At 47.6% G+C, this 11,951-nt stretch overlaps 1 pseudogene; it reads right to left on the minus strand.

The window, feature by feature from the left end:
* Window positions 1-3,841: 3,841 nt before the first annotated feature.
* LOC100994745 (gem-associated protein 8-like) lies at window positions 3,842-4,932 on the minus strand (annotated as a pseudogene).
* Between the last annotated feature and the right edge of the window lie 7,019 nt (window positions 4,933-11,951).

Here is an 11,951-nt window from a genome sequence, read left to right on the forward strand (position 1 = left end):
CTGGAGCAACTGTGACGACCCCTCCACCTGGAGCCTGGCATGCCCCCATCCCAGCTCCAGGCACAGCTGTGGCCCCCTGCACATTTGCTGTCCGTTTACCTTTCCCTTGAAGTTTTCCTGTTTCAGAAATGTGGACCACCACAGCTAGAGAGGTCCTTAAAGGTCTCCCATATCAGGACAGGAGCTGAGCAAAAAAGAGAAAAACTGAGAACTAAGATGAGCTCACATCCATATGAGCACATTAATGCACTTGTGTGAGAAGTTAAATATCTGCATGCAGTATATCTAAAAACAACGTGATTATTATTTTTCTACAAAATATTTCCTACCTCCAAATTGTCCTACTAGACCTGTTTGTTAAAGAATGGTGATGTGGTGTTGGGGACTCCATGTGTGCATCCCCCCGAAATTTATATGCTGAAATCCTTATCTCACTGTGATGGTAGTGGGAGGCAGGGCCGTTGGGAGATAATTAGGTCATGAGGGCGGGACCCTCAAGAATGGGATTCATGCCCTTGTAAAGGGACCTCAGAGGGCTCTCTAGTTCTCTTTCTGCCATGTGACTGCAGCAGTCTGCAACCTGGAAGAGAGCTGCCATGCCAGAACCCTGCCATGCTAGCAACCTGATCTTGGACATCGGGCCTCCAGCACTGTCTGAAATAAATGTCTGCTGTTTTTATAAGCCACCTATTCTATGGCACTTTGTTACAGCAGCCCAGACTAAGACATAGGGGATGGGAATCTTTTCATCCACCCCTATTTTGCAGAAGGGGAAACTGAGGCCCTGAGCAGGTACACAATTGCCACACACAGCCAGTGGCATTTGATCCTGAATTTTCCGCCTTTGAATTCAGGTTCCTTTCTAGGATATCTGGCTCCAGTAATTGTACAGCCTGGAGCTGCTTCTTGCCTATAGGAAATATTCTTCAGGATTGATAAAATAAGTCAGAAAATAGGCTATGTTAGCAAATGCACAGCCAAAGGGGTATTTCCATTTCACTCTGACCTCCTTCAATAGGTCACCATTTTCAACCTGCTGGAAAATTGTCCTTTTTTCCTTTACTTTATGTATTTATATGTATGTGTATATATACATACATATATATATACACATACACATACACACACACACATATGTGGGTGTGCACGCACATGCACATTTTGTATATGGTATAAGTATGAAATTATATATTTGTATAAAAAGTATATACATGAAATTATATATACACACACACACACAGATGAAACTTTGGGAATTTCTTTTCAAGCCTTGTATGCAATCACTGCAAAGCTGACACACATCACAGGGAGTAGAGTCAGGCAGAGAGAGAGGGGTTTAAGGGTGTTCCCAGAGCTGGTGTCAGAGTGAAGACTTAAGTACAGTTCTGGAATCTTCCCTTCTCACTGAGATGCCTCAAAAGACTTTTTTTTTTTTTTCCTTAGAAACAGAATGCTAGCTTTCTGACAGGACTACCCACCCATTCCAGCATATTCTCCCTCAGGTTCTCTCTTTTCACTCTCAAGGTGCTTAGAATCTTCCCAATCTTGATCACTGGACACAGCTTTCTCCTTTCAAGAGTGCTTTTCCCCTGGATGTCTCATTGGGATGTCACAGTGTTCCTGGGGGCTGGGGACAGGCCCGGGAATGCCACTTCCACAGGGGCTGATACCGTGAGATGTCAGGAACGCTGACAGTCACCTAGCATGTCAAGGTCAGAACTTTAAGACTTCTGACTCCAAAATCAGTGCTCTCTGCCCCTCTCCAGCAGGTGTGTGGGTGGGCGTGGGAGGTGGCTGGGGAGGTGGTGCTGAACTGCAGCACTCAGCAAGCTTCCTTGGAAGGACCATGCAAGGCCGAGCTCCGGGTGATGCCCAGGCGGGGGAGGGATGGGGAATGTGCAGAAGCCCAAGCTCCCCAGCCACTGCAGACAAGCTGGGCGGCCCCTCCAGTAGCGGCCATCCTCCACCCCTCCCTAACTGTGTGGACACATCTGCTGGCTGAACCCAACCTCATCAGAACTGTGGGGGTTTCTGGGGTGATAAATCTTTATTTTCCAGGGTTGTCCTGAATGTGCTACTCTGCTGAACAAAACCATTTCTTCATGGGGTGTTTCTCTTAATTGGCTGGTGGTGCTGCCTGCCCTTGGCAAAATCAGGAGGACAGTTGTCTTTGCAGCCTGCTCACTCCCTTTGGCCCGAGAAGCCCACCCAGTGTCCTCACAGTGCCCCATTTCCCCCACTCCTGGTACCTTGTATCAGGCTTTAGGACCCCCACCCCGGCCAATGCAGCCACTCTCAACATCTCACTACATCTCCAAGAAGTTGCAGATAAAGATAAAATTCACAACAAAACCAAAAACTGAGCCTTGCAGGTACCAAGTGCCAGATTCAGATTGATGTCTTGGAACAGATAGCAGTCCCAAGGCAGGTGAAGCTGGACTGAGAAAAACGTAGTCACAATTCAGCTCACAGAGTTCTCTGACTCTCTTCATACACTGAGGACCGCTGTGTCTCTGGATACATCCCCCATGTCCTTTTCACCATCATGCCACTCTCTTTCTTTTTGATTATCCTTGCCAGAGATTTGTCTGTTTCACCAGTCTGCTCAAGAAATAAGTTCCAGCATTTGTATCTCAACTCTTCTTCCTGTCTCTCATCTTTTTTCTCATAATTGTCACTTCTTTCTCCTTTCCCTTTTTATCCCAAGAGAGGTGGCCAATTTTTTCTCTACCTTGCTGATTTGTTTTTCTGGGTCATCAAGTCTATTTTTTATTACTTACTTCCAAAGTGGTTTTTAATTTAAATATTAAGATTTTAGTTACTTTGTAATTCTCCCATTTCTCACCTATCTCCCTTTTTATATTACCTTGTTGCTTCATTTTGAAATGAAATATATATTATCTCCCTAAAACTTTCTGCTCCTTTTTCAAGTGAATGGTGTATCCTCTTCTACTGAGCTCCCTGGCAAGATGGGCACATGTTCTTCTCAGGTCTGCAGCTCGGGGCAGGTGTGAGGGCTCCCAATCAGCCTCTGGCTCCTGGTTTGTCTGGGCTGTGATGTCTTGGGAGCCTTAACCACCGCCTGAGCCTCTGGCACTAAGCTGCTGTGGGGTGAGGGTGTCTTCCCAGCATGCTCTGGTTGTCATGGCTTCTCCCTTTGCCCCAGCTCCAGCCGGCTGGTGAAAAGGACACTTCCCACAATGCATTGCCTACCTGCCCCTGCCTTTCCATCTTCTGTAATCTGTAGTTTCTGACTTGGTTGTAGACAGATGGTGCAAAGGACAAGGGATGCTGTGATGGAGAGAGGTAATAAGATTTCCACTTCAAAGGACAACTCTTAAGAGGCAGAGAGGAGTGGCTGGGCTTGTTTCTGGTGGATCAGACACACAGACAGCCCAGATGGGAGCATAGATGTGAAGCCCCTTCTTGTCTTTTCCAAGTAGGCCTCTGATGGAGGGTTTCTGATGGAGGTAGGCAGGTGAGATTGCTGGGTATTTGCCCCTTTGTCTACATTCCTGACATCCTTGTGAGAAGTTATTTTTTTTTTCTAGGCAAGAACTTTAATGAACTGTTACCAACAACATAAAAAAAACAGTATAATATATACAAAATCATCATTTTATGTCAGGAGAAAATTCATCATGTCGGCAGCAGAACATGTCTGCCGACCTCCAAGTGGCTGGCATAGTACATCCACTCTGTGACAGGCCCACTGGGACTGTGGTGAACATGCCTGTACCTCAGTACAAAGTCCCCTTTTACTGAGAAAGGTACAGAAGGAGAGATGAAGAAAGTGTACCCAAAAGGAAGAGGGAGAGGCTGGGTGCCCTGTGCCCCGAGCTCAGAACTTCAGGGGGATGACCGGCCAGTACTTGGGCTGCTTTTGGTCACAGTGCTCGTCAAAGCTCAGCTGCACTGCAGCCTCCATGGCCTGGATCTTGGTGCTGTCCCCATACAAATGCTTCATCTCGGCCTGGGACGCTGCTCACTAGGCCTCTCAGTTGGGGCCTCTACCAACCAGCGGGTGTTGCAGTACAGGTCGTGGTCAGTGTTCACATAGCTTTCCAGGTGCTCTGCATCCAGCTACTGTCACCACCATCCTTCTCTGTGCCTCTCCGTCTCTGCAGAGTACTGGCAGAGCTCTTTGGTGATTTCCATATTGCTCAGGTCACATTCTACCACTGCATCTAACTTGATCTCCATCTCTTCCTCTTTGGACAAAGCTTGGTCTTCTCTTGTGGATGCCTGGATTCCACTGCTGTCATGTGGCTGCTGCCCAGACCCTCTGAAATGTAAAGAACTGCATGGGGAGTCCTGCCAGGTCACATGATGGCCATAGAAGGACTAAGGATACGCAGCCTGGTTATCGTAACAGCTTTGGGGAAGAAGTGCAGGAGGGAAGTACCATGGAAGACTGAAACAGGATTCCCTGGCCTTCCTGTAGGCATTGTGGTGGCTTTGCATCAAAGCCATTGCTTGATGATAATGTTGCCAGTATCTTGCATATACCGGATGAGAATACCAAGGCCTGGTAGCTTTCAATGTTCATGCCTTCACCGCTGCCGTCTCTGATTGTGAAAGTCCAAGTGGGTGCCGAAACTCATGGGCTCTCAGCTTGCATATCCTGAGCGGTGGCCGAGCAGGGGCCTAGTTTTCCTTCCTTAATGAGAAGTTTTAAAGATTCCCCGGTCACTCATTGTTTTGAGCTAGATGTCTCGTGAATTAGTAGTTAGCACACACTTATTGCTTACCCCTCCCTCACATTCATTTCTTCATCGCCTAACAACAGCTCCTGATTGGACTTGGGGTCAAGCCCTCTCTTAGCCCAGGTGGCTTGGGTGGGGGTTCTTGAGGTAGAGCACATGACCCTGACCTAAGCCAATCATCATTTCTCATTTCCCAGGTCACAGCAATTAGTTCAGGGGTGGGCATGTTACCAGAGGCTGGTACAATCAGAATGAAGTTCAGGACTTTTGTGGAAAGCAGGCTCAAGTCTCCCTGCTAGACTTGAACCCTCAGGCTTATGAAATGAGCCTTGGGTGTTACCTTGAGTTTGAGAATAAAGCTGAGGACTGGAGAGAGGTCATATATTGGAGACAGCACAGAGCTCCTGATCCTGCCTTGCCTGAAGCTGGCCCTACCCTTTGATCTTTTAATAATAGGAACTAATAAATTTTATTTTATGTTTAAACACATTTGGGTCAGATTATAAGTTAACTGAAGTAGAATGAGTCCTCACTGATACAAGTATGATCAGCAAAAGAAAAAGACCAAATATAATAAGGAAGACATATTCCTTAATATTTATAGTTTGGAAGGCAAAAAGGTTAAAGGGGACCATTCTCATATCCCCATGGAATCCATGGAGTCACAGTCAAGCACTCCTGGAGGGATCTGGGTGCAGGCATCTCCAGCCAGCCCTGTGATAGAGATCTGAGGAGTTCCCCTTAGAGCTTCTCAAGGAAATCCTTGATGCAATAAGCCGCACACTTAGGGAAGCTGTTCTCTCCAGACAGGGTACAACTTGAGAAATGGTTTCAAAATGTTTTGACGTGTTCCTGAATGGCAGGTCTATGGGAGAACAGAACAGGGGCTGTGGTATGTTTGAGGTTTTCTGTGACCTAGGGGTAGGTGTCAGGAAAGCTTCCAAACTCTCCCTAGAGGCCAAGCCAGGGCTGCCTGAGAGGCTGGACAGTGGGCACTCAGGCCCCACTGGGCAGGGACACCAATGTGTCGTGCTTGATGTCACACTTGGCTTATTTGCTCTCCTCCACCAGGAATTCTGTGGGGCAGGGAACTGCACACTGCACACATCACAGCTGCTCATCCAGGGTTCAGGGAGCACAGGTGTTGTGGCACTTGCTTCATCTTGAGTGGAACGGAGCACAGAGCAGCCACTGTGGAGTGTGGAAACACCAAACCCTGAGTCACCACTGACTGTTGCCCTGGGCATAGAACCCCAGGTGAAGGCACTTAACACTGGTTATCCCCGTGCATCCAGGAAGCTGAACGGTGGCCAAAAAAAAAAGTTACAATGCAGTCAGACTGGACCAGAGAATTCCTGCATGTGCAAGTTTGTGCGTGTGTATGTTTTGGAAGTCATGCCAGATGTCGTCTTTCCTCATGTGACATTTGGTATCTTTTTTCCACAGCAGTGTCCCATTATGTTCTAGTTCTTGAAAGAGGCAGTGAGGCAACAAGTGTACGACAAAATTTATTTGGGAAATGATTTATGTGTATTATAGTCTTCTCTTAGAGGATCACAAAGTATATTAGCATATTAAAGGCTCTGAGAAGTCCTGTAATAAAGGAGCCTGGTTGATTGAATGATTGTGGAAATCATTATGGGTGGATCATTCGCATACTGGATGGAATGGGGTGCCAGGCTGACTGTGCAGAGGGTGACTAGTCCCTGAAATGTAGATAGGGGCCACCTAGAGAATGGTGGAGCGTCGGGCATGGATGGGTGAACTGACCAACTGGGCCATGCATTTCAGCCCCAAAGCACTTAAAGCATAAGGTAGATTGTAAGATCCTGGAGTTCACCTGCCTTAGACACCTCCTTTCATAGAGAGGGACACCAAGGTCCGTAGAGAAGAACTGAGTTACTCATGATCACCAGTCAGAGCTCTTGGCTGCACCACATAGATGCCAACGTTGGATACCTAGGGAGAATGAGATTTGATGGAAGGATATGGAGAAGGCCACTGAACCCACTGGAAGACTGGAGAACCAGGTCCAGAAAACAAGCAGAAGCCAAGGGAAAGTGGGCTGCTGAGAGCATAGCCAGATCATGCCACGAAATCTGATTAGCCCACTTCAGCTAGGGCCCATGATGCATCAGAAATGGACCCATGGCTCTCTGTGTTCTTCCCAGTGGGTACAGGTGATTGGCTGAGCACAGACTGCGTTCCCCTCCCTGGCTGTTAGGGTCTGGGAGAACAGGTGGGAGGCTTTTGTGGCTTCTGCAGCTGAAGCCTGGAGCCCATCTCTCCCAACGACTCACACAGGAAGGAAGCCCCCATCTGGTTGGGGACAGAATGAGGTTACAAAGCCCATCTCCTGTCCTGCAGTTCAGATCATGCAGCCAAGGGTACTCTTTTACATAAGTGTTTAAAATCTTGATTTAATCAGCAACATGGACCTTGCAGCGTTCCTGCTTCCATGGTAGAAGGATATGAACTATTTGAAACATTCGCATCTACTGCTCTCCTTGGGGATTCCTACCCTCCTTCCATTCTTTACTCACTGGCCTCATGGTAGAGTAACTAGAGCAGAAATGCAGAGCGAGAGAGAAACAAATATGCAGCTTTCGAAACCCATGGCAGAGACAATAGTTTGAGAGTCTCAAAATCTTGCCTTTCGAGAATCCAAGTCCTGACACACAGAACTCGGGAGGGCTAGTGTATGGTTTGTTAAGCTACTTTTTCCCACCTACCCAGTCTACATTAATGACTCCCTGAGCAAAGAAAAAAAAAGTCCTTAGAAGGAAAGAGAGTTAAATGCTGGCATGAATCTCTGGGAATGGTCCTGCCTACACATTCCATGCTCTCAAACTCTGAAGTTGAGGGGACGATAGAATCTCCAATAATTTAGGGGATCAGAGAGAAGAGAAACAGGTGCTCCCACTCTGTGGGGAGGCAGGAAGCTCCATAGAGAAGTCCCAGCATTCAGTGTCGTGAAGGACCAATAGATAGGCAGGAAGCAACCTCCGGGGGGTTCAGGGTGCATCACAAGCCCTCATCCCCCCGGTGTTGTGTAGCGAACAACAGAATGTTTCTGAGTGTATCTGATGGTCCTGACAGCCAGAAAACCTGGAGGGCCTTGAGCCTGGGATGGTAGGATGTGAGAGCAGATGCAGGTGTGGACCAAGGGCAGGAATGAGGATTCCCCACCAGTCCACAAGGGGTGGCCGCCACCAAGGACCAGCTGGGCAATGGCCAGTCCAGTGGTGGCCAGGGTGGACAGGTGATGGCAGAGAGCCAGGCGTGCTTCCCCGGATGCACTGAGGTGATGTTTTCCCCACCTCAACTGAATCCACCCTCTGGGAGAAGATGAGAAGGGGAAAGCCTTGAATCGACTTGAATGGCGGTCCTGCTAAAAGTAGAATAGTGGATCAAGGGAGTAATTAGATTTTTCTTTTTTAAAAAAAAAATCTGAATGTGTGGCCTGTGACATTCATTCTGATATAATGTAAACTGTAGTTTATGCATAGAGTTAAAACTAGTCCACAATATTTTCTTTTGAAAGGTTGCAAGCACCTGTCTCCTGGAATTATCATCAAACACCATTTGACTTTGATTTTCCTTACCCACATCCCAGGTCAAAGTTAAAATGATTGGCAGCATGTTGGCAGTGACTTCCCATAAAATAGGGCTGGCACTGCTGGTTGCCTTTGGGCCCAAGCCCAGCAGCCACTGAGTGCCCAGGAGCAGCCCCTGTTCCTCCTGAGGCTAGGCCTCCTGGGTTGCACCCTCGATGAGTCACGCTTGTTCCTGGCTTGGTGATCGTAAACACTGGAGGAGATGATGCAGATGACAGTCTTTTGAAAATCTTAAATCTCTGCCTGTGTCTGTGGGACTTCGGTCAAGCCTCCCCTTGGGGCTCAGTTTCCTCATCTGTAAAATGAGGTCACCTTTGCTGCCCTACTGACAGTGGTGGCAGCTTTCATGCATCCAGTGTCTACCACATTTGAGCACTTTCCACTTCCAATCAGATCTTACTTCGTCTCCATGACAGCCCTGGGGAGGTGCAGTCAGCCTCGGTTTACAGATGTGGAAACAGCTTCAAAAGAAGAAACCTGCCAAAGCTCAGACACATAATTAATTCATCAACTCTAAGACTCAGTAGATTATAAGACACACAATTATTTCACAAACAACAAAAATAGGAAAAAGGGGCCAGGCGCAGTGGCTCACGCCTGTAATCCCAGCACTTTGGGAGGCCAAGGCGGGTGGATCATGAGGTCAGGAGATTGAGACCATCCTGGCTAACACGGTGAAACCCCATCTCTACTAAAAATGCAAAAAATTAGCCGGGTGTGGTGGCGGGCGCCTGTAGTCCCAGCTACTCAGGAGGCTGAGCTAGGAGAATGGTGTGAATCTGGGAGACGGAGCTTGCGGTGAGCCGAGATCACGCCACTGCACTCCAGCCTGGGCGACAGACAGAGATGCCATCTCAAAAAAAAAAAAAAAATAGAAAAAAGAACTGCCAATTATAACAGCAAGGTGTCACTGATTGCAAGACACATTCCGATTTCAGAGCCGTTAAAATGCATACAAAGGTGGGGCTTAGAATTTTTAGACTACTGAGTGGAACTGATGGTGAAGGTGGGTGTGATTCCAGGGCTGAGGGATTCCAAAGTTTGAGTTCTTTGTGTTGGGTCAAGCGGCCACCCAGAGAGCTGATGCATGCTGATGTGAGACTCCTACAAGCCATGAGACAAAACAGACTTATAAACATGTAACGTGTTGTGTTGACACAAGGAACCAAGCAGTCATGAGGAATGTGCCAATGGCTGGGATGGAGCAACCCCCTTGCTGAGTCTTGCAAAAGCAACCTCCCTAGATGAACTTTCAGTGGATTCTGGGTGGAATTCTATCACAACACAGAAAACGGACTTCTTGCCATGGCGCTTTATGCAATCCCATCTTAGGAGCCAACTTGTCAAAGAATTGCTTGGCTTAACCCAGATCCAATTCACCTACAGAGAATCAACTCCAAAACAAGCATCCCAGGTTTGTTGCAGAGCTGATGAGCCTTCCGGTTGGTGAGAAGGGCCAGGAAAAAAATCCAAGAGACAACCTGGGATCCCCAATGGTTCTGCCTTGCCCAAGTCTGATGCTGCTGGAGGCTCCTGTGCCTGTCCCTTATCTGTCCCCTCTCTTTGTTTGGAGCAGGACCTGGCTTCCCTGGGGCTACTGTCTTGAATAGAGCATAACAAGCATGCACAGACCGTGTCCTGGAACCTGCCATTGCTGTGAGATTCCCCTCCCCAAATCAGATCTGCCCTCAGATGGAGCCTGAGTAGACACAGTCATTTAGACCTTTAGTTACTCCTCACCGGGTGCCCACAACTGGTTTACCACCTCTGAGTCTGGCTGATCCTTTCCTGGCTCCCTCGTCTCCTCTACCAACTTCTCAGATGCTACCATCTGATGTAAGTTTCCATGACTGTTGCTGGCTGAGGCACACTAAGCATCACCAGCTCTGGCATCTTAGGAACTTTATTTCATCAGGGCTTCCCAACACTCTCTGAAGCAGGTGTTACTTTTATTTTTATTTATTTATTTTTTTGAGACAGAGTCTTGCACTGTCGTCCAGGCTGGAGTGCAGTGGTACGATCCCAGCTCACCGCAACCTCCACCTCCCAGGTTCAAGCGATTCTCCTGTCTCAGCCTCCTGAGTAGATGGGATTACAGGGGCCCACGACCACACCCAGCTAATTTTTTGTATTTTTAGTAGAGTCGGCATTTTACTATGTTGGCCAGGCTGGTATCGAATGCCTGACCTCATGATTCACCCACCTCGGCCTCCCAAAGTGCTGGGATTACAGGCCAGCTGAAGGGTGAGCCACCGCACCCAGCTGAAGCAGGTATTACTATCCTCATTTTAAAGGTGGAAAACCTGAGGTTCAGAGAGGCCAATCACATGTTCAAACGACACAGCCAGCAAGTGAGAGAGCCTTCACTAAGTCGTTATAGAGTGCTTAGAACAGTGACTGGAACAGCATGAACACTCAATAAATACTTGTTAGATGACAGAAGGAAAAACTGCCTTATGATGATAGTGCTGAGAATTTCATCACGAACTAGTTATTATTTAATTTTATTCAACCGAGCACCTGCTTTTGAGCCCAGGGTAGACCTACAAAGGATATAGGTTCTAGGCAACCCAGGTTGTAACACACACACACACACACACACACACACACCCCTCCTTTAATGACCCACCTGCAATTGATATACTGCTAAGTAGCATTTCTTGTACTGGGGAGATTCTATTTCCACACCAGCAGCAAATATGACCTTTGTGTCAGCTGCCAGCTGCTTATAATTCTGACAGATGCAAGCACATTTCTGGGAAGCTGTAGCCACTCAGGACCTTGCAGATCAACAGGCAACACTGGCGGCTTTGGTAAGATTGATCGGCCGGTGAGAATCCCATTTACAGCCCTAACGGAGCCTTGGTTTACCACGGCCTGGGCACTAATGACTTAGACAGCTCTGATCTAAATCTGTCAGCCAGGGCTGGTGGCGATATTAAAGAACACTCTATTTATACGAAGCAGCAATTAGAGGAATGCTCGCCAATGGGCCACCTCTTCCAAGTAAATCCCCAGCCTTCCAAATGGTGTCATGCTCACGGTTATTTTAATCCGCTTGGAATTTTAGGGATATTAATGTGACGGGCCATCGCAGAGGATTAGCCAGGTTTATTTCTGCTGACATTTCAGAGAGCACACTCAGGTTCCCAAGCCGTGCCCCCACGCCTCCCTGTCGCATCACTGGGGGAGGCAATCGAGGGAGGGAGAAGCAGCTGCAATGAGGGTGAACCTGTCTCCCTTCAGCCCTGCCTCCCATCTCACCCTTCCTTCCCCTGCCTCCTCTGCCTTTCCTCCCCACTTCCCTCCAGGCCCCTTCAGTCTCTTCTCCCTCCCCGTTCTAACTTTTTCTTCTTGTTCTCTCCAGGAAACAAGCTCTTGTATGGGGTTGCCAGATAAAATACAGGATGCCAGCTTAAATGTGAATTTCAGATAAACAAGGAAGAATTCTTTTTTTTAGTGTAAGTACCATGCATTTATGTTGGGACATACTTAGACACTAAAAAGTTCCTTTGTTGTTTACCTGAAATTCACATTTAATTGAGCATCTTCTATTTTTATTTGCTAAATCTGGCAACCCTACATAGGAAGAGTGAGTATAAAGTAGAGAGGCCACTGCTGGATAAAA

Source organism: Pan paniscus, chromosome 16, assembly GCF_029289425.2.
Source record: "Pan paniscus chromosome 16, NHGRI_mPanPan1-v2.0_pri, whole genome shotgun sequence".
Lineage (NCBI taxonomy): Eukaryota > Metazoa > Chordata > Mammalia > Primates > Hominidae > Pan > Pan paniscus.